Source organism: Python bivittatus, unplaced genomic scaffold (assembly GCF_059951505.1).
Source record: "Python bivittatus isolate LINGU-HERP-01145 unplaced genomic scaffold, Pbiv_v1 ctg000480_np1212, whole genome shotgun sequence".
Classification (NCBI taxonomy): Eukaryota; Metazoa; Chordata; class Lepidosauria; order Squamata; family Pythonidae; genus Python; species Python bivittatus.
Genome location: NW_028277075.1, coordinates 31,910,057 through 31,936,758, shown reverse-complemented (window position 1 = coordinate 31,936,758; position 26,702 = coordinate 31,910,057). Strand labels below are relative to the sequence as shown.

Sequence of the window (26,702 nt, the reverse complement as noted above, 5' to 3'; positions counted from 1 at the left end):
CAGTCAGAACTCACAGATCCTGTGTTCCTAGATGGACACGTGGAAGGAGGCGATGACTCTGTGAGGTCACTTCCCTCTTCTTCCTCCACCATGCTATGAAGAAGAGGGACACGTCTGATCTCTTCAGCTCAGAGAGAAAGTATGGCCTAAAGTATGGCCTAGTCTTATAAACCAGTTGATAGTTTAAATTTGCTGTTAGTTTATTTCTTGCTACTGTAACTGCTGTTCTGAAAAGAAAGAAAAGTACACGTTTTGAGTAAACGTTATTTCTGCTTTTCTTTACAAGAAAAACTGCAATCGTTATTTTTGAGGGAACAAAAGGGTAGCACCAGTTATAATTCCATGCCCACAAAGGGTTGTGGGCCCAGACACGACGAAATTTGAAATATTTTAGTGGATGTTGCTGGATTTTCTTGAGAGAAGAAAGATTCAAAGCGGACATTTTTTTTCTGGTGAGCACATGGTGACTTCCATTGTCTCCATTGTGAAAGAGATTCCCCACCCAATTTTTCTTTTGCAGAGCAGTAGCTAGGCAGAAAAAGATTTTGATTTTTCATTGGAGATTTAAACTTAATTTTAAATTTTTGCACAATTTTGATTCTTGAGATGGCCAATCAGAATCACACTGATGAGGGAAGCCTCAAGCTACTCAAACTCACAGAGAAAAATTTTATCCAATGGAAAAAGTGCCTAGAGGTCATATTTGATCTTAAAGAAATTTTGGATTGTATCAAAAATGAAAGGCCTGCTGGCACTACTGAAGAGGCTAAAATTCAATCAAAGCATGGGAAAAACAGAATAAGTTAGCAGCGGCTATAATTCTGGACAGTATTTCAGATGTGCAGATGATCCACGTTAAGAAGGGGAATACTGCAGCCCAAATCCTTAAGAATTTGGAATTGTCATACGGACTTGCAAGTAAACGCTCTCACCGGGCCTGGATAAGAGGCTTATTTAAGTTGAAACTCATATCCAAGCAGATTGTAACAGCCATGTGACTCAATTCTTGACAATTATTGAAAAACTAGAACTCACAGAATACCCAATGCAGGAACAACAGAAAATACGTTATTTCCTGGGATCACTAGGATCTAAGTTTGGGACTTTTGCAACTCTTATGGATGGGAAGACAGACTTAACTCTAAGAAAAATGATTGCCCATCTGAGAGAAAAGTGTGTGGAAAGGAGACAAGAATCTCCCGCTAGAAATGAAAAGGCCAATGATTCAAACTATATGTCAAAATTCCAAGTGAAGGTGAAAGCAACACAAAAGAAAATTGTGTGCTTTAATTGTAATAAGGAAGGACATATAGCTAAAGCTTGCAAAGCTCCAAAGTCACAAAGATTCCCTGCATTTAAGCAACCAAATAATAGGAAAGGGGAAAGTGAGGGAAGTTTTCTTTTACAAGAAAAGAGTTCAACTGTCAACAATTGTGAAACCAAGTCAAACAAATGGATTATAGATTCTGGAGCCTCTAGTCATTTCAGTCATGACAAGAATTTCTTTGAGGACATTAAAAGTATTGACCCATCACAAGGTAGCAGTATTCAGATTGCAGATGGAAAAATCATAAATGCACATGGAGAAGGGGTCAGGAGTGCTGAAATGCAAAATAGGTTGTGAGATAAAAGAGAATCCTGTACAAAGGGTTTTGTATGCTCCAGAACTGAACTGCAATATGCTTAGTGTCTCCACTCTAGCCAGAAAAGGTTTCCATATATTATTTGAAAATGATGTGTGCCAGGTGTCTAAAGATGGGAGATTGTATGCTGAAGCGAGCCTAATAGATGGTGTACATGAGATGAATCTTTGGGAACCCCAATCATCTATAGTGGTGCGTTCAAGCCAGAAGGATGAGGTGGATCCACAACTTTGGCACAGGAGACTTGGACACAGAGACATCAATGCTGTAATGGATTTGCAGCGCGAGGAGCTTGCAAGAGGAATAAAGATAGCACTAAACACTTTACCAACAACAAAGTGTGTAAGTTATATCATGGAGAAAAGTGTTAAACCTTTTTTTCCATCATGTACTCAACAGAGAAGTACCAGAGTGCTTGATATAGTTTACAGTGATGTATGTGGTCCACTGAATGTTTGCTCAATGGGAGGAAATAAGTACATTCTAATATCTCTGGATGATTTTTCAAGATATTGTGTTGTGTATTTTCTGAAGGAAAAGAATCAAACATGAGATGTTCAGAAAGTACCTTGCCATGGTAAACAACAAATTCCAGAGAAAACCCTTGGTTCTCATAACTGACAATGGGGGTGAGTACTGTTCACATGAGATGAAAACTTTCTTGGAAGAGGAAGGAATTAAACATGTGAAATGTGTCCCATACACACCACAACAAAACTCAATTGCAGAAAGAAAGTTCAGATCCGTTATAGAGATGACGAGATGTATGTTAAAAGACGCATCTCTACCCCAGTGCATGTGGGGAGATGCAGCCGCAACTGCTGTATATCTCCAGAACAGATTGCCAACCAAAGGAGCTACACGCACACCTTCTGAGCTTTGGCATGGGAGAATTCCTAATCTGTCGCACATTCGTGTGTTTGGGAGCCTTGTCTATGGCTATATTCCCAAAGAAAATAGGCACAAGTTGGACTCCACAGCACAAAAGGGCATTCTCGTGGGCTATGCCGCTGGAGGAAAAGGCTACAGAGTCATGGATTTTAAAACGGGACAGGTCAGCTCAAGACACGTAGTTTATTTTGATGAACAAAGCCAAGTTGACAAAAGATGAAGTGTCATAGATTTTTCTGAGCAATCAGAAAAGGAAACATCAGATCTCATGTACTTTCCACCAGAAATATGTGATTGTCCAGATCTGCCTTCTGTTACCATAATACCATCTACAGAGAATGAACAGGAAGAAGTTGCAGAGAACCAGACTCCCAACAGCAGCACCAGAAATGAAGAGGAACTGCCTGATGTGGAGATGCCTACATTGGAAGCTGATGAGGAAGCTGATGAACCACAGATTAGATGCTCCAACAAAGGTGGAGGTAGAGATCCAACAAAGGTGTCCCACCACCAGGTCTGTCCTACCTTGCAGGGTTGGTGCAATCCCTAGAGCCTCCCAACTAGGAAGTGGTGGAAAAGATGCCAGCCACCGAAGCATGTGTCTGGAAGGATGCTGCACAGGAGGAAATCAATGCACTGCACAAGAACAAGACATGGACTCTTACCTAGCTACCTCCAGGCAAAAAGGCTATTGGAAGTAAGTGGGTCTTTAAAGTTAAACAAGATGCAGAAGGGAAAGTACAGCGCTACAAAGCAAGGCTTGTAGCACAGGGGTTCAGTCAAAAGTATGGAGAAGACTATGATGCCACTTATGCCCCAGTGGTCAGATTTACCACTATCAGAACACTTTTAAACTTCGCAGCTTCAAAGGAGATGCAAGTGAGACACATAGACATAAAAACTGCATTCTTACATGGCGAGATCTCAGAGGAGATTTATATGAAACAACCCAAAGGTTTCATCAAACCAAATGAATCTCATTTAGTATGCAGACTTTAGAAGGGGCTTTATGGACTAAAACAAGCCGCTAGGGCAGGGAATGAAAAACTACACACCATGTTAACACAGGATACAAACAAGGCCATGCAGACAAGTGTTTATACACCAAATGCAATAATGGACAATTTTCTTACATTCTGGCATTTGTTGATGACCTCATAATTGTGACTGAAAATGACAGAAACTACTCCCAAATAGTAGAGCATCTAAGCAAAGATGTGGAAGTCAAAGAACTAGGAAAAGTGCATTATTACCTAGGAATTCAGATAGAAAGAGAAGAAGATGGTTCTTTTCTTGTAAGCCAAAAACAGAAGGTCACTGAATTAATTGAGAGTCTGCAGATGCAAGAAGCACACCTGGTTGCCACACCTATGGCTACTGATTTTTTGAGGAGTCAAGAGGAATCAGTCAAGTGGGGATTCTAAGCAGAAAAGTAAGTTCTCCCACCGAACATGACTGGACAGCTGTTAAGAGAGTTGTCAGATATCTAAGAGGTACCGCAAACTGTAAATTAAAACTGCCAGCTGACAGCGATCCAAAGCTAATAGGTTACATGGACGCTGACTGGGCAGGGGATGCAAAAGACTCTAAATCCACAGGTGGTTGTCTTTATGTTTGCAAATGGTCCCTTTTCTTGGGGCAGTTATAAACAAAATTGTGTAGCCCTGTCTTCCACAGAGTCGGAATACATTGCAGCTACAGAAGCTTGCAGAGAAATGGCCTGGCTTGACCAACTGACAAAAGACTTTGGTTTAGTGCGCAAGAAGCCCGTTTGCCTCATGGAAGACAACCAGAGTTGCCTGAAGTTGTCACAGGGTGAGAAATTCCATGCAAGAACGAAGCACATTGGAGTCAAATATCAGTTTGTGCCTGAAGCCATCCAGGATGGACTTGTGGACTTGGCTTATTGCCATACAAAAGAGATGACTGCAGACATTCTCACCAAGCCTCTACCAAGAGACAGCTTCGAGAACCTTCGAGTCAAAATGGGACTCTGGGTGGTTTAGTTTAATAAAATTCAATACAGGAACTGTTTTGACTGAGGTTTGTGGGAAAAATGCAGTCAGAACTCACAGATCCTGTGTTCCTAGATGGACACATGGAAGGAGGCGGTGACTCTGTGAAGTCACTTCCCTCTTCCTCCTCCACCATGCTATGAAGAAGAGGGACACATCTGATCTCTTCAGCTCAGAGAGAAAGTATAGCCTAAAGTATGGCCTAGTCTTATAAACTAGTTAATAGTTTAAATTTGCTGTTAGTTTATTTCTTGCTACTGTAACTGCTGTTCTGAAAAGAAAGAAAAGTACTTCATGTGAGTAAACGTTATTTCTGCTTTTCTTTACAAGAAAAACTGCAATCGTTATTTTTGGGGGAACAAAAGGGTAGCACCAGTTATAATTCCATGCCCACACATTTGTCCTCCTTTCCAATTGTCCCTGCCCTCCTTTGCCTGTTCAGATATCTGGTAACCCTAGCCAGATGGTTCCTCAGTGAGAAGGCGACTCAAGCATTTCAAGATTCACCAGATACATTCTCCAAAAAGAGAAAACATTCAAGCAACTTTGGCAAGTGAAACAAGGTAAAACAAGAAGAAACAAAAATCACAAGTCGTCTTCTGGCTACAAGAACACATTTGTGAAAGTTTTCTGGGTGGAATAGAAAACACTGGTTCACACATTGTGCCAAACTAATATATAGTTGGGGTTTATCTTACTGTACTAAATGGATACACAATCAACATACTATGTTACAATAGAGATTTATACAGTAAACTATGTTAAGCGTACTGAGGCTCAGCATAGTGTGTGAATTTGGTGAAAGTAGAAGAGGAATATTGTACATTCCAGCCCTTTAGCTGTTTTCGAAATGATATTACAGCCCAGGAAGTGTTTTAAAAATGTTTGTCATGGAGCTATACATTTTAATGATAGAACACATATCACACAATATCTAAAATTAAACCTGTGACATTTCAAGATAGAGTATCTTTGGAAACAATCTTTTGCCCGAGTTCTTGGAGAACTACTTCATGTCAGTGTTGATCATTCTGAGTGAAGAATCTCACAGACAAGGATTGTCCCTCTCTTATCAGCCAACCAAATGCTCTCTGGCTTTGATAGCCTGTCTTTTTTCCAGATGGTACTGGCTCAAAATTCTGGGAATTGTAGTTTCAGCTTTAAATGAAAGATTTGGTAAAATTGGTTGTATTTTAAAGTAAAGGTAATGAAAAATAGTTCATCAATTGCATGACTAAAAGCACGTATGAAAGTAAAATTTAGTTGTACATTTAGAAAATCTTAAAAGCTCTTTTAAATCCAAGCATTTGTGGTAACTCTCCACCATCTACTGGACAGTTAAGGAATTGTGTCTGGAAAATCCAACTCCATTAAGAATTGAAACATTCCTATAAACAGAAAGTAAAAGCATCCTTATATTTATATAAGGAGATATATACAGTGGTACCTCGGGATACGAACGCCTCTGCTTACGAATTTTTCAGGTTACGACCAGCTCCGGCCCCAAAAATTTACCTCGGTTTGTGAATTCCGCCTCGGGGTACGAACTGGATTGGTGGCCATTTTCCACCGTGACACGTGGTCCGTGGCCATTTTCCGCCCGTGCCACGTGGTCCGTGGCCATTTTCTGCCCATGCCACGTGGTCTGCGGCCATTTTTCCGCCCGTGCCATGTGGTCCGCGGCTGTTTTTCCGGCCCTGCCGCGTGGTCTGCGGCCGTTTTCGCGCCGCGCCGTGCCAGGCTGTTTTCGCACCGGGCCGTTTTCGCGCTGCGCCGGGCCGTTTTCGCGCCGCGCTGCGCCGCACCCGGCCGTTTTCGCGCCGCACCACGCCGCGCCCGGCCGCTTTCCCGCCCGACGCGTGGTCCGTGGACGCCAGAACGGATTAACGGTAATTACATTGAACCTTATGGGAAATTGCCTCGGGTTGCGACCAAATTCGGGCGGAGGGCGGAACAGATTAACCAGATTTACATTGAACCCTATGGGGAAATTTCCTTCGGGTTACGACCAACTCGGATACGCCCAGAGTCACGGAACGGATTAAGTTCGTATCCCGAGGTACCACTGTGTGTGTGTGTGTGTGTGTGTGTGTGTGTGTGTATATAAATAAATATAAATAATAGGGAATAGTAATAATTTCTAGCACTTCCCTGCAGACATAGACATTTGCTACTAGTCACAGTGACAGTCAAATGACAAAATACATGCCAAAGCATAATGCAAGCCCATCATCTGAACCTTTGTCTCCACATCAGATACAAATGTGTAAGTTGTAGGGTTTGAGCGATGATACCTAATGCATGTTTTGCTCCCTCTTCCTGCTACTATGCCAGTGCTGTGTCTGCAGAGCATTTTTAAAGGGGGACTTGGTGTTTTGAAAGGAAGGGGGGGGGGATCAGGGGAAGATGGAGGATAGATATACACCTGAATGTCTTGGCTTATGTCCTAAGCATTTGCTTTGCATGCCGTCAGATACATAGTGAAGTCTTTGAGCGTCATTGGATGGGTTTGAAGATCATACTAAGTTATGGCTCTTTAATTCTTGCTCACTGAATAAACCATAATTTGAAAGTGCTGGTCAGGACGACTTATTTAACTATCTATCAAGTTCAAAGCTCTGTAATATGCATAATGGCAAGTGAAACGTCATTTTAAGATTTTGTAGGAAATCAGCTTAAATGTGTATAGTAAAAAATAGCTTTTTGCATTCTATTAGACACTTCAAGAAATATACAGTAGTATGGGATTTGTTAGATATTATAAAGGGCGTGGAACAAAAGTTGATGAAATACAAGAGAACAGACTTGGTTTGAATATCACATTAACAATGTTTACCCATGATTTATTGAATAAATTGTCTTTGGCTGGCTTCACCCAATAGGCACCCAAAAACACATGACCTCTAGATGACAGAGAAGAGCTACAGTATATATCAACTCTTTGCTGCCATGTAGTGATTATCTGGATTATTGCAGCCTAGATATGATATGTCTATTGTTCCAACTAATTCAAGTTAATTTCTCATTTTTGGAAATAAGATGGGATTACTAAGGCATAATCCAGGGTTCCAGATGGGCTATGGGGCAACTGATTGTCCAATCCAACTTGTTAAGGCACAAATTATTGGAGAAAATATTATATTTACATATTGAGTCCTGTTGTCTTCTCTTCCTCTAGAGCTGATAGTCCTGATAGCTATAAAACTGCCATAGCCAATCATATCTAACAATTCTGTATATCAGGGCAGGCACAAGGCCATTCTTTAAAACTATTATTTTTAGCAGCCAGGACTGCACTAAGGTTGAAAGACATACATCATGAATGAAATCATTAAAAGCTATTGTGTTTTTGCAAAACAACCTTCTACAGAACAAAGCTATGTATATCTATTTAGAAGTAAGCTGTACTAAGTTTAATGAGTAAACTTACGAGGTAAGTGCATATAAGATTGAAGTGTTCAACAGTAATTTTGCAATTTATTTAGCTAAGTTTTTATGTGATTAATTTGTATAACTGTCTGAGAAACATAGTTCCATATTCTTTCCCTTTTCCTCCCTCCTTCATTCTGTAACCTGGCCAACAGTTGTTGGTAACGGGGAAAAAAAAGGAAATGGCTAAAAATATACAGCGAATCATGAAAAATGACATTACTTTAAAATTAACAAGGTAATCCAATTGCCATAGCAACCTCAATTGGAAAAGCAAACTATTTTATTTTCTAGCTTTTCCAAAAGCCACAGATATGCCAACATGAATTTTAAACCTTGCTGTACATGTTGCCTTATCTTAAGTCTTATTTTTATCTAGGCATATGGCATAACCACAGTATTCCAGAATTGTATGGACCCGCAATGGCTGGGTCCATGCTCCACTAACAGCTTAGTGTGATGTGAGCATCTGGCCCTTCTTAAAGAAGTAAGATGTCATTATTCTGATTCAACATAATCACAGGACTAAATCACTGACCTGTTGGACAGAACAGCAAGATATCTATTAATGAATTTATTTAGTATTTGTTAGGCTGTGCTTGGATGTAATGGACTGGCTCCAAAGCCCTCTAAACCAACCCCTTCTAAATCTAGTATGCTATGAGTTTGGCTGCTAACATGACGTACCACCTCTACTTGATCCAGCTAAGCATGTGGTGTGAGCAGGACTGTTGAGCTTTGAGGGTGATTGTATTGTGTTCAGCATTACATCCTTTTGGATCACATACCTAGAATACTAGCTGCTGGGAAGCAACAGAAAAGGAGGGTTATCGCCTTCTGGTCATGATACAAGCACTCGGTATGCAGCTACTTGGCCACTGTGGGACACAGAAAAGTGGAGTAGATTGACCTATCCAGTGGGTTTTATATTATTTTCTTGGCACTAAAATAGAGATAAAATTAGATTTAGTTGAAAGGGTCCTATATAGAAAGAAAGCAATGCTCTTGATTTTGAAATCTGATCTTGATTCTTTTATCTTCCAGAATGTAGAACATATTCTTTCTCAGCAATACAGGCTGTCCATTGGTTGATTCCAACCAAAATAATGACTGATCTGGTTCCTTGTTCTGAAGAACAATATTAGGTCTTCCTATTTGACCCCCATTTGGGGAAGGCTATTAGGTCTTACTATGTACCTTACCTTGGGTGGAGAGGCAAAGAAATATAATACATTTTCCTTGCATCTGCCAAGAGCTGATAGAAAGCAGGAATGTACACTCTTTTTGAATAGAAGGCCATTGATGTGACAGGGACCCACTCCAGAAAAGGGGCAGGATCAGTATAAAGAAATGGACAGATCCAAGGTAAAAAGTGAATTTGATTGAATTTAATAAATGTAATTAAGTACTACTAATATGATTTTTCCTGCAGACTTAACAGGTCTACTTTCTCTCATTATAAAGGCGCTTTGGGAGCTGCATTCAAGGGCTGATGGAGTATATATAAATTTTCTTTAACTATGTACAATGTCACTTAAACTAATAATTGTTCTAAAGCACTACTATTCATATAGCCTTTTTGAGGGAGGGTGTGATAAACTCCCAAATGGTTTCAAATGTGACTTATTCCCACACTCCTGACCCCTCATAGAATGAACTCCAAAGAGATATTTTGGGATGATATAGGTCTTTCACACACATTATACACTTATTGGTTTCACTATCAACAGCAGATTTTGATGCAACTGCACAACCAGCCTTTGAAACTTTTTATCTCTCCGTCCCCCTTTAAACGTGGCAGTGTACTTTATGGGAAGTTGCCTATTGGAAAATACAGGACTGAATATATATTATATTGTATTGCATTCTGAGTGTGTGTCAGTACACTGTATGTTAGTGGGATAAAGGTAATGGATGTTATGAAAACTTTATATTTCTATCTCTCTTTTTCCCCCCTGTTATGCTACTGTAGCTCTATACTGTAGAATAGCCTCTTTTCATTTTCCCTTGTTTCACTCATGGTCATCTTCAGTTTTAGAAAAGAACTCCATATTTTCTTCCTTGTTCTTCCACTCTTGAATTTTCCTCCTTGCTTTTCTATTGTTATTCCAGCATCCTCAGCATTGCTGGATCTTTTCCCCACCACTGAAGAGATTAAGTCTCTCAGATGGAGTTCAGCTTAGAATGATCTTTACTTGATGACAAGTATACACTGTTGAGCATTCTTCTTGTTTATACTCCTCATGACTTTTGATAAGTACCTATAACTCAATAAGTATTGTGAATCATTGTATCTAGCCCTGATTGTTGTTAACAGCTCAACTTCTTGACTGTTACATCTTATCAGGATATTCTCTTTGTCATCGTTTCTACAATTTCCTCTCCTTTGTTTGCAATGTCCTACAGATTTAAAGTTCACCTATATACACGAAATGCATAAAAAACCCATCTCAGTATGCTCTAGGAAGAAGGGTGTAGCAAGGTAGACAGAGAAATGTTTGTGCTACACTTCTCCCAATTCCAGAAGTTAAGATAAAGTATTATTGCCTTGTTGGCGAGTGCTGCAAATTTCCTTAAGATGGGCTACAAGAATGGTAGTCTCTAGATTAGAGATCCTAGCTTGCATAGAATGATGTGAACATGCTTGGAATAAATCTGGACTTTGGTTGCATTTGTGACATACTGGCCAAAATGTGCCAAAACTGGCCACTACTGATCTTAGTGTTAACAGGGAATGCTGCATGAGAAACAAGTGCAACTAAGACTGGTGACATAACCTGATATGAAAGTTTCAATTGACTAAAGCCATCATGAGCAGTAGAGGTCAGTATCCATCTGGTGACAATCCATCCCTATGAAAGATTGAGTCTTGGAATATAAGAGCATGAATGAAATTAAAGGAAAAAAAAAAAGATATTCTCTCTGTGACACAAAAAGAAATAGAAAGGATGTAATACAGCTGAGTAAAAGTGGTTTGATCTGGGTGAATACATGCAGGGAAGTGAAGATGTACATTTAATGAAGGGTTAAAATGTATATCAGAAAATGTGATCTGGTGTGATCTAGGATGTGTGTGTATGAAAGTAGGAATCCATAGGTTAGTGATAGCTGCATGTTAGACTCCAGTGACTGGTGATAGTGGAAACACCAGGGATGAGTTTTGGGGAAAATTGTGCAATATTTTGAATGAATGCACTCCGAGGCACATCATTATTCTATTAGGTGACATGAGTGGATGTGTGGGAAGAAGATAAAAGAATACAGACATGATTGGGGCCTTTAGAGACACAAGAAGGAATGAAAATGGTGATTGGTGAGTATCTGCTTAGAAAAAGTCTGTCTGTTTCAAAGCAGCGCATAAAATGGTGTATGGAAGCAAGGATGGTTTGTAAGAACAAAAGCTACGAAGAGGGATAATGAATATTCCCTCTATATTTCCATTTCTTTTTCTTACCTCATGCCATTATAACTTTGGCTTATTATTTCATTCTCTGCATAATTCCAAAATGGAATAACATGATACATAAATATATATCTATGTATGTATAATTTAAGGTACAGCTGAAATTTGGTAAACTAGTATCAGGGTTTTCAATTGTAAAGGGATGTAGCTTTTATGCCAAATCTTCTGAGAAAGTCGTTTTTCATTTTAGCGTGCAATGGTATTTACTTTGCTGCAAGATAATGTTAAAGTCAGTATTTCTTAGATCCTTCCAATTCAACATGATCAGACTCTAGAGGTGAAGATTTTAGTGGAAGTTATTGACAGCCTTTTTCTTGGCAACAAAGCATTTGCCACTGCCTTTTTTCAGGATATTTTTTTCCCAACTACCCTGCATAGCCTCCATTTCCTGAGGTCTCCCATCCAAGAGCAAGCTAAGCCTCATTTTACATGCCCATGGGTGGGGGGTCAGCAATCTCAAAAAGAGGGCATGATTGGGTGATTGAAGCCCCACAACTTTGGGCATTGCACCCATTGTAAAAGGGGCAGGGCTTTGATCTTCCAGTTGTGCCCACCATTTTGACACTGTTAAACCTCCCTCCCCCAAGGGATGCCCGCTTAACCTTTTTGAGATCATCCATAACTAGGTGCTGCTACTTAACTGGCTGTAACTACAGAAACTGTGGCTAATAAAAATATGACTAAAATTGCAAAATTGTAGATTTAGTATGCAATTATATAATTCAGGCTTATAGTTGTAAATTATGAATATTGTTTATGTTTAACAATGCTTTCTACAGTAATGATGGTGGGAGAGAATCGTCTCCATATATGTTAAGTAGGTCTATGGAATTCTACCTTACTGTAAATGCTCAGGTTTCTGTAGAAGATGCATTGCCTAACCTAACCATAAGGTGGAGCTGTTGTATGGTAAATTTTAATTCGTGGTCGTTTTGTATATTTCACCCAAAGACATGCCTGAACTGAAATAGTGTCTAATTATGGTTATAGATATATGGTGCAATAGTTTGATAGACTTCCTAAGGGAAATTTCTTGAAATCAACAAGATTTCCTATATTTTTTCTTCTGAATTCCATCAAGTTTGTCCTTTACTAATTTTTGTTGTTTAGTCGTTAAGTCGTGTCCGACTCTTCGTGACCCCATGAACCATATTGCGCCAGGCCTTCCTGTCCTTCACTGCCTCCCTGAGTTTGCTCAGTTTCATGCTCATTGCTTCAGTGATGCTATCTAACCATCTCATCCTCTGCCGTCCTCTTCTCCTTTTGCCTTCAATCTTTCCCAGCATCAGGGTCTTCTCCAAAGAGATCTCTCTTCGCATTAGGTGGCCAAAATATCTGAGCTTGAGCTTCATTATCGATCCTTCCAATGAGCAATCAGGGTTGATTTCCTTTAAGATTGACTGGTTTGACCTCCTAGCAGTCCAGGGAACTCTTAAGAGTCTTCTCCAGCACCACAGTTCAAAGGCATCAATTCTTCGGCGCTCGGCCTTTTTTATGGTCCAGCTCTCACAGCCATACATTACTACCGGAAAAACCATAGCTTTGACTATGCGGATCTTTGTCGGCAAGGTGACGTCTCTGCTTTTTAATATGCTATCTAGGCTTGCCATAGCTTTCCTCCCAGGGAGCAAGCGTCTTTTAATTTCATGGCTGCAGTCTCCGTCTGCGGTGATCTTGGAGCCCAAATAAATGAAGTCTGTTACTGCTTCCATTTCTACCCCTTCTATTTGCCAGGAATTGATGGGTCCAGATGCCATGATCTTAGTTTTTTTAATGTTGAGTTTCAAGCCAGCTTTTGCACTCTCCTCTTTCACCTTCATCAAGAGGCTCTTTAGTTCTTCTTCACTTTCTGCCATTAGGGTGGTATCGTCCGCATATCTGAGGTTGTTGATGATTCTCCCTGCAATCTTAATTCCGGCTTGTGATTCTTCCAGCCTGGCATTTCTCATGATGTACTCTGCATATAGGTTAAATAAGCAGGGTGACAGTATACAGCCTTGTCGTACACCTTTCCCTATTTTGAACCAATCGGTTGTTCCATGACCGGTTCTAACTGTTGCTTCTTGGCCCGCATACAGATTTCTCAGGAGACAGGTAAGGTGGTCTGGTATTCCCATCTCTTTAAGAATTTGCCACAGTTTGTTGTGATCCACACAATCAAAGGCTTTTGCATAGTCAATGAAGCAGAAGTAGATATTTTTCTGGAACTCTCGTGCTTTCTCCATGATCCAGCGAATGTTGGCGATTTGATCTCTAGTTCCTCTGCTTCTTCGAAACCCAGCTTGTACATCCGGTAGTTCTCGGTTCATATATTGCTGAAGCCTAGCTTGTAGGATTTTGAGCATAACCTTGCTAGCATGTGAAATGAGTGCAATTGTGCGATAGTTTGAGCATTCTTTGGCGTTGCCCTTCTTTGGAATTGGAACGTAAACTGACCTTTTCCAATCCCGTGGCCACTGTTGCGTTTTCCAAACTTGCTGGCATATTGAGTGCAGCACTTTAACACCATCATCTTTTAGTATTTTAAATAACTCAGCTGGAATCCTGTCATCTCCACTAGCTTTGTTGTTAGCAATGCTTCCTAAGGCCCACTTGACTTCACTCTCTAGGATGTCTGGCTCAAGGTCAGTGATCACACCAGCGTGGACATCAGGGACATTAAGATCTTTCTTGTATAGTTCTTCTGTGTATTCTTGCCACCTCTTCTTAATCTCTTCTGCTTCTGTTAGGTCCCTGCCTTTTTGTCCTTTATCATGCCCATCTTTGCACTAAACGTTCCTTTCATATCTCCAATTTTCTTGAAGAGATCTCTAGTCTTCCCCATTCTATTGTTTTCCTCAATTTCTTTGCACTGTTCATTTAAGAAGGCCTTCTTATCTCTCCTTGTTATTCTCTGGAAATCTGCATTCAGTTGCTTATATCTTTCCCTTTCACCCTTGCTTTTCACATTCCTTCTTTCCACAGCTATTTGTAATGCCTCATCAGACAGCCATTTTGCTTTCTTGCATTTCTTTTTCCTTGGGATGGTTTTAGTTGCTGCCTCCTGTACAATGTTACAGACCTCCGTCCATAGTTCTTCAGGCACTCTGTCTACCAAATCTAACCCTCTAAATCTATTCATCACCTTCACTGTGTACTCACAAGGAATATGATCTAAGTCTAAGATCTGAGTGGTCTAGTGGTTTTCCCTACATTCTTCAATTTAAGCCTAAATTTTGCAGTAAGAAGCTCATGATCTGAGCCACAGTCAGCTCCTGGTCTTGTTTTTGCTGTCTGTATAGAGCTTCTCCATCTTTGGCTGCAAAGTATGTAATCAATCTGGTTTCGGTATTGACCATCTGGTGATGTCCATGTGTAGAGTCGTCTCTTGTGTTGTTGGAAAAGAGTGTTTGCTATGACTAGCTTGTTCTCTTGACAGAACTCTATTAGCCTTTGCCCTGCTTCATTTTGTACTCCAAGGCCAAACTTGCCTGTTATTCCGATTACTCCTTGACTTCCTACTTTAGCATTCCAATCCCCTATGATGAAAAGGACATCTTTTTTTGGTGCTAGTTCTAGAAGGTGTTGTAGGTCTTCATAGAACTGGTCAACTTCAGCTTCTTCGGCATCAGTGGTTGGGGCATAGACTTGGATTACTGTGATGTTGAATGGTTTGCCTTGGATACGCACTGAGATCATTCTGTCGTTTTTGAGGTTGTACCCCATTACTGCCTTTCCCTCTCTCTTATTGACTATGAGTGCTGCTCCATTTCTTCTAAGGGTTTCTTGGCCACAGTAGTAGATATAATGGTCACCTGAATTAAATTCACCCATTCCCATCCATTTCAATTCGCTGATTCTCAAAACCCCATGGACAATGTTAAAAGGCTAAAAGAATAATAGCAGCTTTCATTTATTTGTTGGATTTGTGCCTCACATTTCTACCCATATATACATTCAAGGGTTTAAACGTGACATTAAAATTCATACATTAAAAGTATGTGAACAATTAAAAATTTTATCTTACTGTTAGTTTTCTAATGGTAAGGAGATTTTACTTTTGGATGAGAATGGTGAATCTTCACAGTATCAGCCAAATGATGCATCCGCCTTAAGCATCAGGTTGTGTGTGACATGAAAAGGCAGCAAATACTTAAAAGGTATTTTAAGGATGAACTACATCATAATTGTGCTGCCAAGCCCCCCAAGTCCTGCCGTGCTGCTTCATTATTGTGTCAGGGTGTTACCCTGGAGGAGAAATTTATCAGTGTAAATATGGCAATGACAGAGCACAGCTAAGCTGTGTCACTCAGCTCACTCAGAGCTCACACCTGAAGGGTGTGGCTACATGACACAACACAAATCACAGTATATAAGGTGCACCATGGGTTATGGTGTGGCTGATGGTTGGAGTTGTGGTTGGTAGGTTGGCGTATTGTAAGTTCTGTATAGATTGTACAGTAAAAGTCTGTGTACAGTTTTCTACAAACAGACTGTGGACTAGTTATTTTGCAATGCTCACGGAGCACCACAACGTGGTGTCTACGCTGATCCCCAACATATTGGTGGGGGGGGGGTCCTGGGAGTGATGAGTGAAGAACATCAGGAGTGTATGCCAAGAGTATATATTCCCAACGGGATCACCCAAGACATGACAGTTACCCCAGCTGACCAGCTAAAGCGAGAAGCAATCTGTATTGGACAGTAGCAATATACAAAGATGCTGGAGAGAGCATGATTGTTTTAGTGACGATGGCAAAGGCATTAATTCATAGTGCGCAGAGAAAGCAATGGAAAACCACTCCTGTATTTTTACCAAGAAAACATTCTACATGTATAGAAAGTATAAAATGATTGAGGATATAGTGTCTGATGATGGGCCCTTCAGGTCAGATGGCACTCAACATGGTACTGAGGAAGAACTGAGGACCTTTCAGAGTACTAATGCTGTTTATGACATGGCTAGATTAAAGCCTTTGAGACTTCTAGTTGCTAAGGTTGCCATACAGGAAAAGAAAATCCAAAATTGCAAAGACAGAATTACAATAGGAACAGGAAACATAAGAAGCATGAACATGGGAAAGCTCAGCACAGTGAAAGATGAAAGGAAACTACTATAAATTGACATCTGGAGATATTTATAGTGGTTGGGGCATAGACTTGGATTACTGTGATGTTGAATGGTTTGCCTTGGATACGCACTGAGATCATTCTGTCGTTTTTGAGGTTGTACCCCATTACTGCCTTTCCCTCTCTCTTATTCACTATGAGTGCAACTCCACTTCTTCTAAGGGTTTCTTGCCCACAGTAGTAGATATAATGGTCACCTGAATTAAATTCACCCATTCCCGTCCATTTCAGTTCGCTGATTCCCAAGATGTCGACGTACAATCTTGTCATCTCATGTTTGACCACATCCAGCTTGCCTTGGTTCATAGATCTTACATTCCAGGTACCTATACAATATTGTTCTTTACAGCATCGGACCTTCTTTTCGCTTCCAGATACATCCACAGCTGAACGTCCTTTCGGCTTTGGCCCAGCCGCTTCACTCTTTCTGGAGCTACTTGCAATTGCCCTCCGCTCTTCCCCAGTAGCATATTTGACACCTTCCAACCTGAGGGGCTCATCTTCCGGCGTCATATCTTTTAGCCTTTTAACATTGTCCATGGGGTTTTCTTGGCAAGGATACTGGAGTGGGTTGCCATTTCCTTCTCCAGTGGACCACATTTTGTCAGAACTCTCTGTCATGACCTGTCCGTCTTGGGTGGCCCTGCACAGTATAGCTCATGGCTTCACTGAGTTACGCAAGCCCCTTCGCCACGACAAGGCAGTGATCCATGAAGGGGTTACTAATTTTTACCAGCTTTATTTACTGCACTGAAGAAAAACTTCTGATTTTGTTTTTTGTTTCCTAACTGTCCTTCAAAAAAGAAAAAGAAGTCACATCAGTGTTAATGACCTGAAGAGTTCAATGTTACTGAATTGAAGAACTGAATGTAGGTTAAATTCAGTTATGTGCCTGTAACTTCTTATCATTTTTCATGAAGAATGAAAGATAACTGCTATTAGTGAACTGGCAATTAAAGACAAGGTATAAATGTGATAAGTCATGGAGTTAAAATAGTAAGATATTTCAGTGTTGCATACTGGGTTCACATATCCTGGTCACTAACTATGTTATGGGTTCTTGCTCAAACTGAATTCTTTTCTATTCATGATAGTATTTCCAATTAATCCTGTATGCAACTCTTATATTAAAAATAGCAGGTCCTCTTGAAATTATTGAAAAAAACTTCTGGGAGAATAATTTGAGATCTGACTTTGATGAATCTCACCGGAATCCTTCATGGTATAGAATTCCTTTTAAATCCATATTGGCAATTCATCAAGAATTGATAATGAAGATAATTTATTATTGGTGGCTGATAAGGAAAGTGGCACATGAGGTTAGTCCTTTTGGTTAGAAGGTTTTGAAGAGAATGAAAAAATCACCCAGCAACCGTTCCTAATACAGTAATACCTTGGTTCACGAACGCTTCTGTTCACAAACAATTCAGTTCACGAACAGCACCGTTCGCAAAATTTTGCTTCCGTTTGCGAACTCTGCATCGGGTGACAAACATGACCTGCGGCCATTTTCCCTGCTCTGACACGTGGTCGTGGCTTCCCGTAGGGAGGGGGACTCTCCCTCCAAGCAATAACCGCCTCCCCACCCGCCTTCCTGTCCTCCACGCCAGAAGTCGCCTCGAGCAAGGTTAGTTCTCTCTCTTCATACTGTACTGTACTGTACTTTGTTTCATATTTTTGTGGTTTAAAAAAAAATACATATGGTTCAGAACAGATTAACCATATTTACGTTGAACCTTATGGGAAAATTTGATTTGGTTCACGACCAATTCGGTTCGCGACCAGAGTCGTGGAACGAATTAAGTTCGTGAGCCAAGGTACCACTGTAAATCCTACTTAATTTATTACTTCTGTTTCTTTGGACATACAGACTTGATGCAGATTAAGAAATTGATTCCTATAGTTAGCTGCTAGGTTTGTTCTAACAGTAAAATAAACACAACAGCACTGAGATACCCTATACATTTATTCAAGTTCTGGACACTGTCTATTACCTATATTAACAATGTTCCTTTTCAAATATTCTGGGTAGAAATAATGAATAAGAATGCTTACAAGGTAGGTTTGTAGTTCTTAAGAACATATGTGTTCCCATATACTCTCAAGGTTAGTTTTGTTGTTGTTCCTGATTTATTTTTCTTTTCAACTCTGGTTAATGTCTTTATGTTTATTTATTCAATAAAAAAGTATCTCTCCCATCTCTATCTCTATCTGTACCTCTAGTTATGCACTATTTATTTGACTTTATACAAATAACCATGTTTGAAACATTCTTAATAGATTTAAAGATAATGAAGGATTTCTTACAAAAGATGGGTGTTGTATGTAAGGAATGCCCCATTCATCTAGAGAAACTCTCGTGACACGTGTGTTCAACAAAGAAGTTTACTCAAGCGTAACGCAACAGTTACAGACAAAGCCAGGACTGGCTTGGCACATTTCGTGGTACAATTTATAGTCTTGGTCCTACAATAAAGTAGTTCTTTTTCTTAATAAAATAAGTTGATCTCTACTTGTTCACTGCTCCATCATGAACTTCTGCATAAACAATAATTCATTTCCATTAAGGAGATTATATATGAATAAGTGACATATCTTGGTATAGTACCTGATGCTGCAGATTATTATAGAAGGACACTACAGACTCTATTAGGAATATACCTGCAAGATTTTTATGTATGTCCTCAATGCAGAGGATCTGAAAGAAAAGATCAAATAAAGTGGAGCTAGTTCAATAATAAATACAAGATTGAAGTTATACAGCAAATGGAACAATTGTAAAGGTTTTAATTTAAAATGATTAAAATTATCTGGAAAAAATTGCACATTCTTGCCTGCCTGATAAAATTTCATGGCAGAAGAAGGAGGTGAAATGGGACAGAACATTACAATAAAAAATTGGAGTATGTTTCCTAATTGGAATGTATCCTTGAAATGCTGCCATTTAAATTTAAAGATCTGACAGTGAAATAAGGTAGTAGTTGTATATATTTAAAATTATCGGATTTTAGGATATAAATCAAGTACGTGACAATACCTGCATTGAATTTTATTGGAATGATAAATTATAAAATATGATTAAAGCCTAGTTTTAATGGTTCATTTGGGGAGAAAAGGGTGTCTGTTAACTCTGAATGTTTGTTAAATTTGAAATTACATCCTTTGCATCAATTTACTCTATTTGCATAACTATGCCAATCATGTTAATGCAAATGACATTAAAATGTCCATTACATAATTATGCAGATTATGTAGGCTGATGGAAATGATATAAATGACATTAATTCTCCAGACCGTTTCAGAAACAACAGGTTTTTTTCCCATCGTTTGGGATGAAGTCTGAACAAAAATGTCCATTGGATCCATACTCCACTGAATCAATGTTGTATTATATTATAACACCATATTTAACATGTGAATCTTGCAGCTTGAGCCTATCTGGAAGTAAATCCCACTGATTTCAGTGAAACCTAGACTGTAAATGTGCTCAGCACTGATCCTTGGCTGGGTTTTCATGTCACACTAAGTGAAGAAGCTCAGTTAATGGTTGCTTATATAGCACCATTTTACCCCCACCCCCTCCGTGCTCCCATTTCGTCAGTCGCTCTGCCTGCTCTTTGTCTGAGAGACTGCTAATCTGAGTCCCTTCCTTCAGCCTTTCTCCCCAGGCACCCAGCACAGAGCACCTGCCCTTTGACTCTCCTTCCGGAAGGGCTTAGCTAGCTAGGTGCTGGGGCTTGCCTATCCCTATCAGGCATTTCCTGTAAATCTATCTCCTCTGTCATAAAACCTGCTTCACTAATCTTTGCTGAGGAATGCCCACACACAATTTGCATGTTGTAAGATGAGCCAATTTTTCATGATGGAGCTGTTTTTATAGGAAAGCTGATTCTCAGAAGAATTCCACATAAGCCACCATTTTTCTCAGCCAGAATCACAGCCATGCCCCACCATGGGTATCCTGACTAAGGGCTGCTGAGGAATCTCCTGTCTTGGCTAGTGCATTGGAGGTGAATTATTCTTTCTCTGCGTGTGAGCATTCCTCAGCAAAGATTACAGTGAAAATTACAGATTACAGTAAAAATTAAGATTACTGTAAACATCACAGTTTTTACCTTTCTATTAAGAACCATAAAAGAAAGCTTGGTTGAAGATGGATTTGTGAACTAAAGCAATCCTTGGGCATGGTGGGCACTTTGCACATAACCATTTCTTATTCTGCATTGCTGTTTTAACATGCAGAGTGGCTATTTTTTTAAAAATACATGCATGCATAATTATGCTTATTGTAGCATGGGGAAATCTTAAGGCAAATATCCAATTTGCATGGCATTCATAGTACTATTACTACCATGTAGAGGGCTTCTGGGTAAATATTAGCTAATTGTAGTCCATAGTCCTGTAAAGCCGGTTTGGGGAAGGTTGCTACAACATCAGCTGATAATATTTTCTCTCATCCGACAGTCAAGGAGACTGAGGCTGATGGAGAAGTGACTTTGAGGCCATTTTGGTCTGATCCACACTGTACACTAAGTGATGGTGTAAGCCAGAATTGACAAGCTAGACTAGAAGCAGGCACAAACAGGCATTCAAGGACACAAAGAGCTCAGCTAAGTAGATGGATGATAGAAAACCTAATGAAGCTGCTACAAAAGAATTCTAGTGACTGCTAAGTATCAAACACAAGCCTTGTTTATATGGAAATTGAGGTTTAAATCTTGCATGTTTCCTTTGCATGCTTCTGACTTTGTAAAAATTGGCTCTCTTGGTGTTTGTTTTTGGCTTGGTGTGCTTTGTGAACACAGCCACCCTGGTTTGTAAATCATAGTTTATGGCTTAACCTTTGGGGGAAACTGAACAGTTCATTGTTATTCAATAAATCATAGTTAAATAATATTGGATAGTGTGGAAATTGGCTGTTTTTTCAAAGGGCAAGTGTCATTGTGATAAATCACACACACACACACACTTTAATTGGCTAAAGTCTCATGAGATTTCAGAGTAAGACTGAAGAAATCTCAAGAGAATTTGCAACCTTGTGAGATAGTGGCAATAAATTTAAAAAAAAAGTAAAAAGAGGTAAGTGTGAATCTAGTCTGTGATAGCTCACAGAAGAGACAAAACACAAACTGTGGCACTTCCACTATGCTCCCTCAAGTATCATCCAGATGGGTCATAACACAGAGCTGCCTTCCATGGACTTGAATTAAAGCAATTATTTCAACGAAAGAAAAAGGCTTGCCATGTTTGGGTGAAGTAGTGAAATTCATAGACAGCCTTCAGAATGTGTGAAATGTGTACATTAATGTGATCACAAATGCTTGGAAGAGAAACTACCTGCCATTTTTGTTTTTAAAAAGCAAAAATTGTTACATTTGTTCTGAGGCAGAAGCCACGTCCAAGAGAACAGAAGCGAAACGCTAATAATAGTTTAACTTCAACAGATGGTCCTGAAGTGGATAGCAGACTAGCTTTGTTGAAAGATCATGAATGAAAGGTTGTCATAAGTAGACGTTTTGCTACACTGAAAGAATCATTAAAGTATCCCTACCCTGTGGCCTTTTCTGCTCAAGGTTTTGTCTCTCATCCTGCCAGGGGGAATCTGTGCTCCTCTTGACCACCCACACCAGCAGGTAGGAGTTCAACCCCACCTTGATGGTCATGCATTTCACAAAGAGTTAGTATTTTCAGCTTCATAGACCATGGGAATAAAAGCTTCACTTAGCATTTTCATTTATTCTCAGTCTTGTTTCAGGTGTCATAAAAGCGGTGTGCTCATCCTTTGGGCAATTCCAACCACTGCATGCAAAATTGCACTCTTTCAAGCCAGCATGGGATGAGGCCAGAGTCATGTCTGACAAAGATAAAAGACTGGAGTAAAAAAAAATAATGGCCTTTTGATGAATCCTAAGCAGATTCAGAAAAGGCACACGACTGCTTCCAATGACAATATTTTCTTGCAGAGTTTAAAATGCACAGTATTCATTAATGTATTGGACAGTACGGGTTCATACAGCTATCATTATTTCAACTACTATTAAAATCAGGCTTATTTATAAATTCCCTTTCTGCAATTACAATGTTCCAAATTGGTTCCCAGCAGATAGGATAGTAAGAATAAGCTATACCAATTGAGCTACTGCCATATGAAGAATTAAAACTAACCTAAGTTCACCTAACAGTTTTAAGAACCCATAGAGGAAGATTGAGCCTTTAATGTCATTATTTTAGAACAAACAAATAGCACTTCTGTGCATTCAAAAGCAGCACTTTGTAATTTGTTTATCCAAATGAGCCTAAATCACCAGTAGAAATATAATCTTTGTTATCCATTTGGTTATTTCCATCCTTTGATTATGATTACATGCCATCAAGTTAGTGTCAACTCTTAGTGACTGTGTAGATAGATTTTCTCCATGACCATCTGTCCCTAATCTGGTCTTCAAGGTCTTCTAATGATGCACCCATTACCACTGCATCTGAGTCCATCCATTTTGCTGCTGGTCACCCACTTCTCTTTTCTTTCACCTTTCCTAGCATCAGAGCCTTCTCCAGAGAGCTACAGTCTACTAGTCTTCTGCCTGTCTGTCCTACATAGTGGCTCTTACAGTCCTTGTGAATAGTGCATCCATGAACACCAACTAGCAGTCAGAAGACATGACAAAAATTCCTTAATCTCACAACACATGGACAGACTCAACCACAGTTTCAGCTGGGAAACTATTAGCATTTTAGATAAGCCAAATCCAAAAATGCTAGGAAATTCCTGGAAGCTTGTCATTTCAGACAAATCAGCCATCAATAGACAGATAGAGATAAACCACACTTATATACCATTCAAAAGAGACAATGAAAAACCTAGGAAGGAAACAAAAAGACTAGAATACATCCCCTCCAGCAGTCAACAACTCAGATAAGAAGGGATCAACCCCAGACAAACAATCAGGCAGAAAACAATACCCTAATCAAGGAGCCACCAAAGAGGAAATCACACCCCCACCCAAACTGGCAGGGCAAGCTACTATACATAAAAAGGGAGCACACCCCACACTCACACTGATGATGTTACCTAGGTGGGTAATGAAATGTCTGCAAGCAAACAACCAAACTCAGAGAGCACCACAACTCCACAGTTTAACCCTGAGCAACATGTATTTTTTTCTATTGGATCTAATAGCTCTGGACAGATTACAGGAATACATATATAATTCATAAAGTTCTAAATCCATTTCTAATCCTTAACTAATATTAAATGTAAACACTAAAAACTGTAAAAATGCTCAAGGTAAAAAGGTATGTTTTCAGCCTCCTCTTAAATTGTAAATGCCTCAAGGGGGTGGTTTGTGTGTGTGTGTGAGGTGTTAATTAGGCACAGACAAGACAAGTGAGGTGGACTAGCTGCAAGTGGCTTCTGATTATTCTGGGTTATAGCAGTCTGAGATGTCTTGCTGAGTCTGTCAAATGTCAGATGAACAGGTTCAGAGCATTTTGTTTAATAGCAGCCTTTGTTGTCTGAATTTCCCAAAAAGAACGTAGTTTAATACCATCCTCCCTGCTTTTTTGTGGTCAACCCTTATGAAAATTACTAGTTAAGAATCATAAAAAAAACTTAGTAGGATAGGAAAAAGAGGGTAAAGTGATTTTTTTTTTAAAAAAAAAAACTCCCTTCCTTTTCCAATTATTGTTTATCTGGCACTTTGTATGAAATGCATATATCATAGAGATTTCCCTCAACATCAAGCCTGAACCACTGAGAAAGAAGTGCAGTAGCAAGAGTTATGAAAACTGAAAATATAAAGCTTTTTGTTTGTTTTACGCCCAATGCAGAGAAATTGCAATAGGCAGGAAGAGACATGGAGTGGGAGTAAAGGCAGAGGGTCTTGATTTTCCAAGCTGTACATCCGATGTACAGAGCTTTTTTAAAAAAATCAGTTTTCTTCTTTTATGAACTAGCAACATTTTACATACATTACTACATAATACCTGTGTAGTGCTACTGTGGAAGATGATCGCAAAGGTGAGGAGGTTTAGCTCCATTTTTCTTTGTGTTTATCTATATGAAATGTCATCTCTGACAAGTCATTGTGCACGGGACAGCTAGGCAAAGTTTTAGCTTTCTCCCAAATACATAGGCTTCAACCATCCTCCCCAGTTAACTGGGCATTTTCTCACACAGCTGAGCTCATGAATATTATCTCTTTCATTTAGAAGTGCTTTGTCAAGGCCAGCGACCAAATAGGGAAGGCATAATGGGATGGCTGAGCTGAAAGTGTCTCACATAAATTTTTGATAACTGCTGGACCACTAGTCTAAACAGTAAATGTATGTAATTAGAAGGATGAGTAATTGCAATAGAATAGTATATAAGCTTTCAGAAACCTGCCTGGGGGGAGTTTCAGTATGGGCCTGCCAAGGAAAGGTGTTATACGCTAGCTGGAATCATCGGGATAATTTCTTTAACTGGGGACAAGAGGCTCCGAGGGATGTAAGATTTTGTTCTCTATTTATACGCCTCTATTGAATGTTCCCCTATCTTGCTTTATTGTCTCGCCTGCTAACATTTCCTGTGTATTTTATGCTTTGCAGTTAAAGTTATTCTTTTGGCTACAATTTTCAGATTTTACCTTGTTTGTGTGTTTATTGCTTTTGAACCCACAAACCTTCTCCTCACATCATCCAAAAATCCTATGACTTGAAAGTCTTGATAAGACCATATATTGCCATTAGTAGATCAAAGGGTCCACCACCAAACACAACTCCATCCCCATTGCCTTATTTTATAGTTTGTCTTATTTAGAGAGCTGGAAGGAAAAACAACTTTTGCAGATACTATAGTTTAATTCATGCAGTTTACTACATCATGGTGTGCTTTAACCAGGGTTCATTGAACAAGCCATAGTGATCTGGTTTATACATAATGCCAAGACATAAAAATTGTTATTACTTTGGTCCCACATCATGCAAAGCTGAGAGCAGTGTGATATGTGAAGCCAGTAACTGTCTACTTCTCAAACTGACCGTGTCCTGAATCAGTTGAGCAACTCCTCTTTGGAAGAGGAGAGATAGTGCCATCTATGCTCATTCTGAAAACAGCTGATGCTGTTGGCTTAGTTGATCTTGCATTTAAGATGAGAACTGGGGTTCCCCCAGTTTCTTTGGAATACTCCAATGCAATATGAAGCCTCTGCCAACAGAACTTGACAACCAAAAGCAAAGCTCTTCAATGTTGTGTCTTTTCAGTTGGAATCAAGGAGCCACCAAGAGAAGTTCTGATTGTAAATGCTTCTGTCTTGCATACAACAAGATGTTGAGAAAATGATCTTTGTTTTGTTCCAAACATTGCCTTGATTCTTACCTCTTGGAATTTCTGTGAATTGGAATTTAACTGTGACTCTGCTTTTCTGTTTTGCACAGATGTCTGGATACTCAATTCTTTAATCCCAGTTCACCTTCTTTATTTTGGCACTGAATCCTGCTTCTATCTTCATACAACCATAAAATTTCCTGGAGCTGAATGTGGATTGTTTAGAGATTGGTTGTCTGCCATTTCTAACTCTGGCAGAGATTACTTCCTTTGGAAGGAGAGTCCTCTTGAATCTTTGAATCATTAACAAAGTTTAGAGGGTTCATATTTGGTTCACTTTGGAAGAGCCGTAGTTCAACTTGGATTCACTTCTGGAATCCTTCAAATTCAATTCTGGATTTGAGATTTGATGTATTGGAAGTATTGGAAATGGATAATTCAATAAATGGATAATTCAATAAAGACTGTTTATTTCAGACTAGTTATTGCCTTATTTTCATTATTCACTAGAGCACTGTTCAGGCATTAGGGAAATCTGGTGTCACATTACTTTACAAACTGTAAAGGTGATCATGTTAGCCCTACCCATCTCATATCACTCTCTATACATAGAAGGTTGCTATCTGCAGTGGAGACCCTTTTACATCCATGAAGACTTAGTACATAATTGTGGGCCCCAAATAAATGAAGATATTATAGATGGCTACTTTCTTGTGTGTAAGGCATAGATAGCAAGTGGGTGTGGCTATCACACTCATTCCTATCCATCCAGAATGAAGATTTTGTGGCTTGTTACAATCCATGAAAACCAACCAAGAAAGTCTTCTCTTGCCTTCCCATATAATGCT

The 26,702-nt window shown here is 39.5% G+C and overlaps 1 long non-coding RNA gene across 1 annotated transcript; it reads left to right on the top strand.

Annotated features, from left to right (window-relative positions):
• The first annotated feature begins 677 nt into the window (after window positions 1-677).
• LOC148214946 (uncharacterized) lies at window positions 678-26,325 on the top strand. Its single transcript, XR_015797019.1, has 3 exons — window positions 678-4,845; window positions 4,992-5,112; window positions 25,965-26,325. It is a non-coding gene; the product is annotated as an uncharacterized LOC148214946 (long non-coding RNA).
• The last annotated feature ends 377 nt before the right edge of the window (window positions 26,326-26,702 follow it).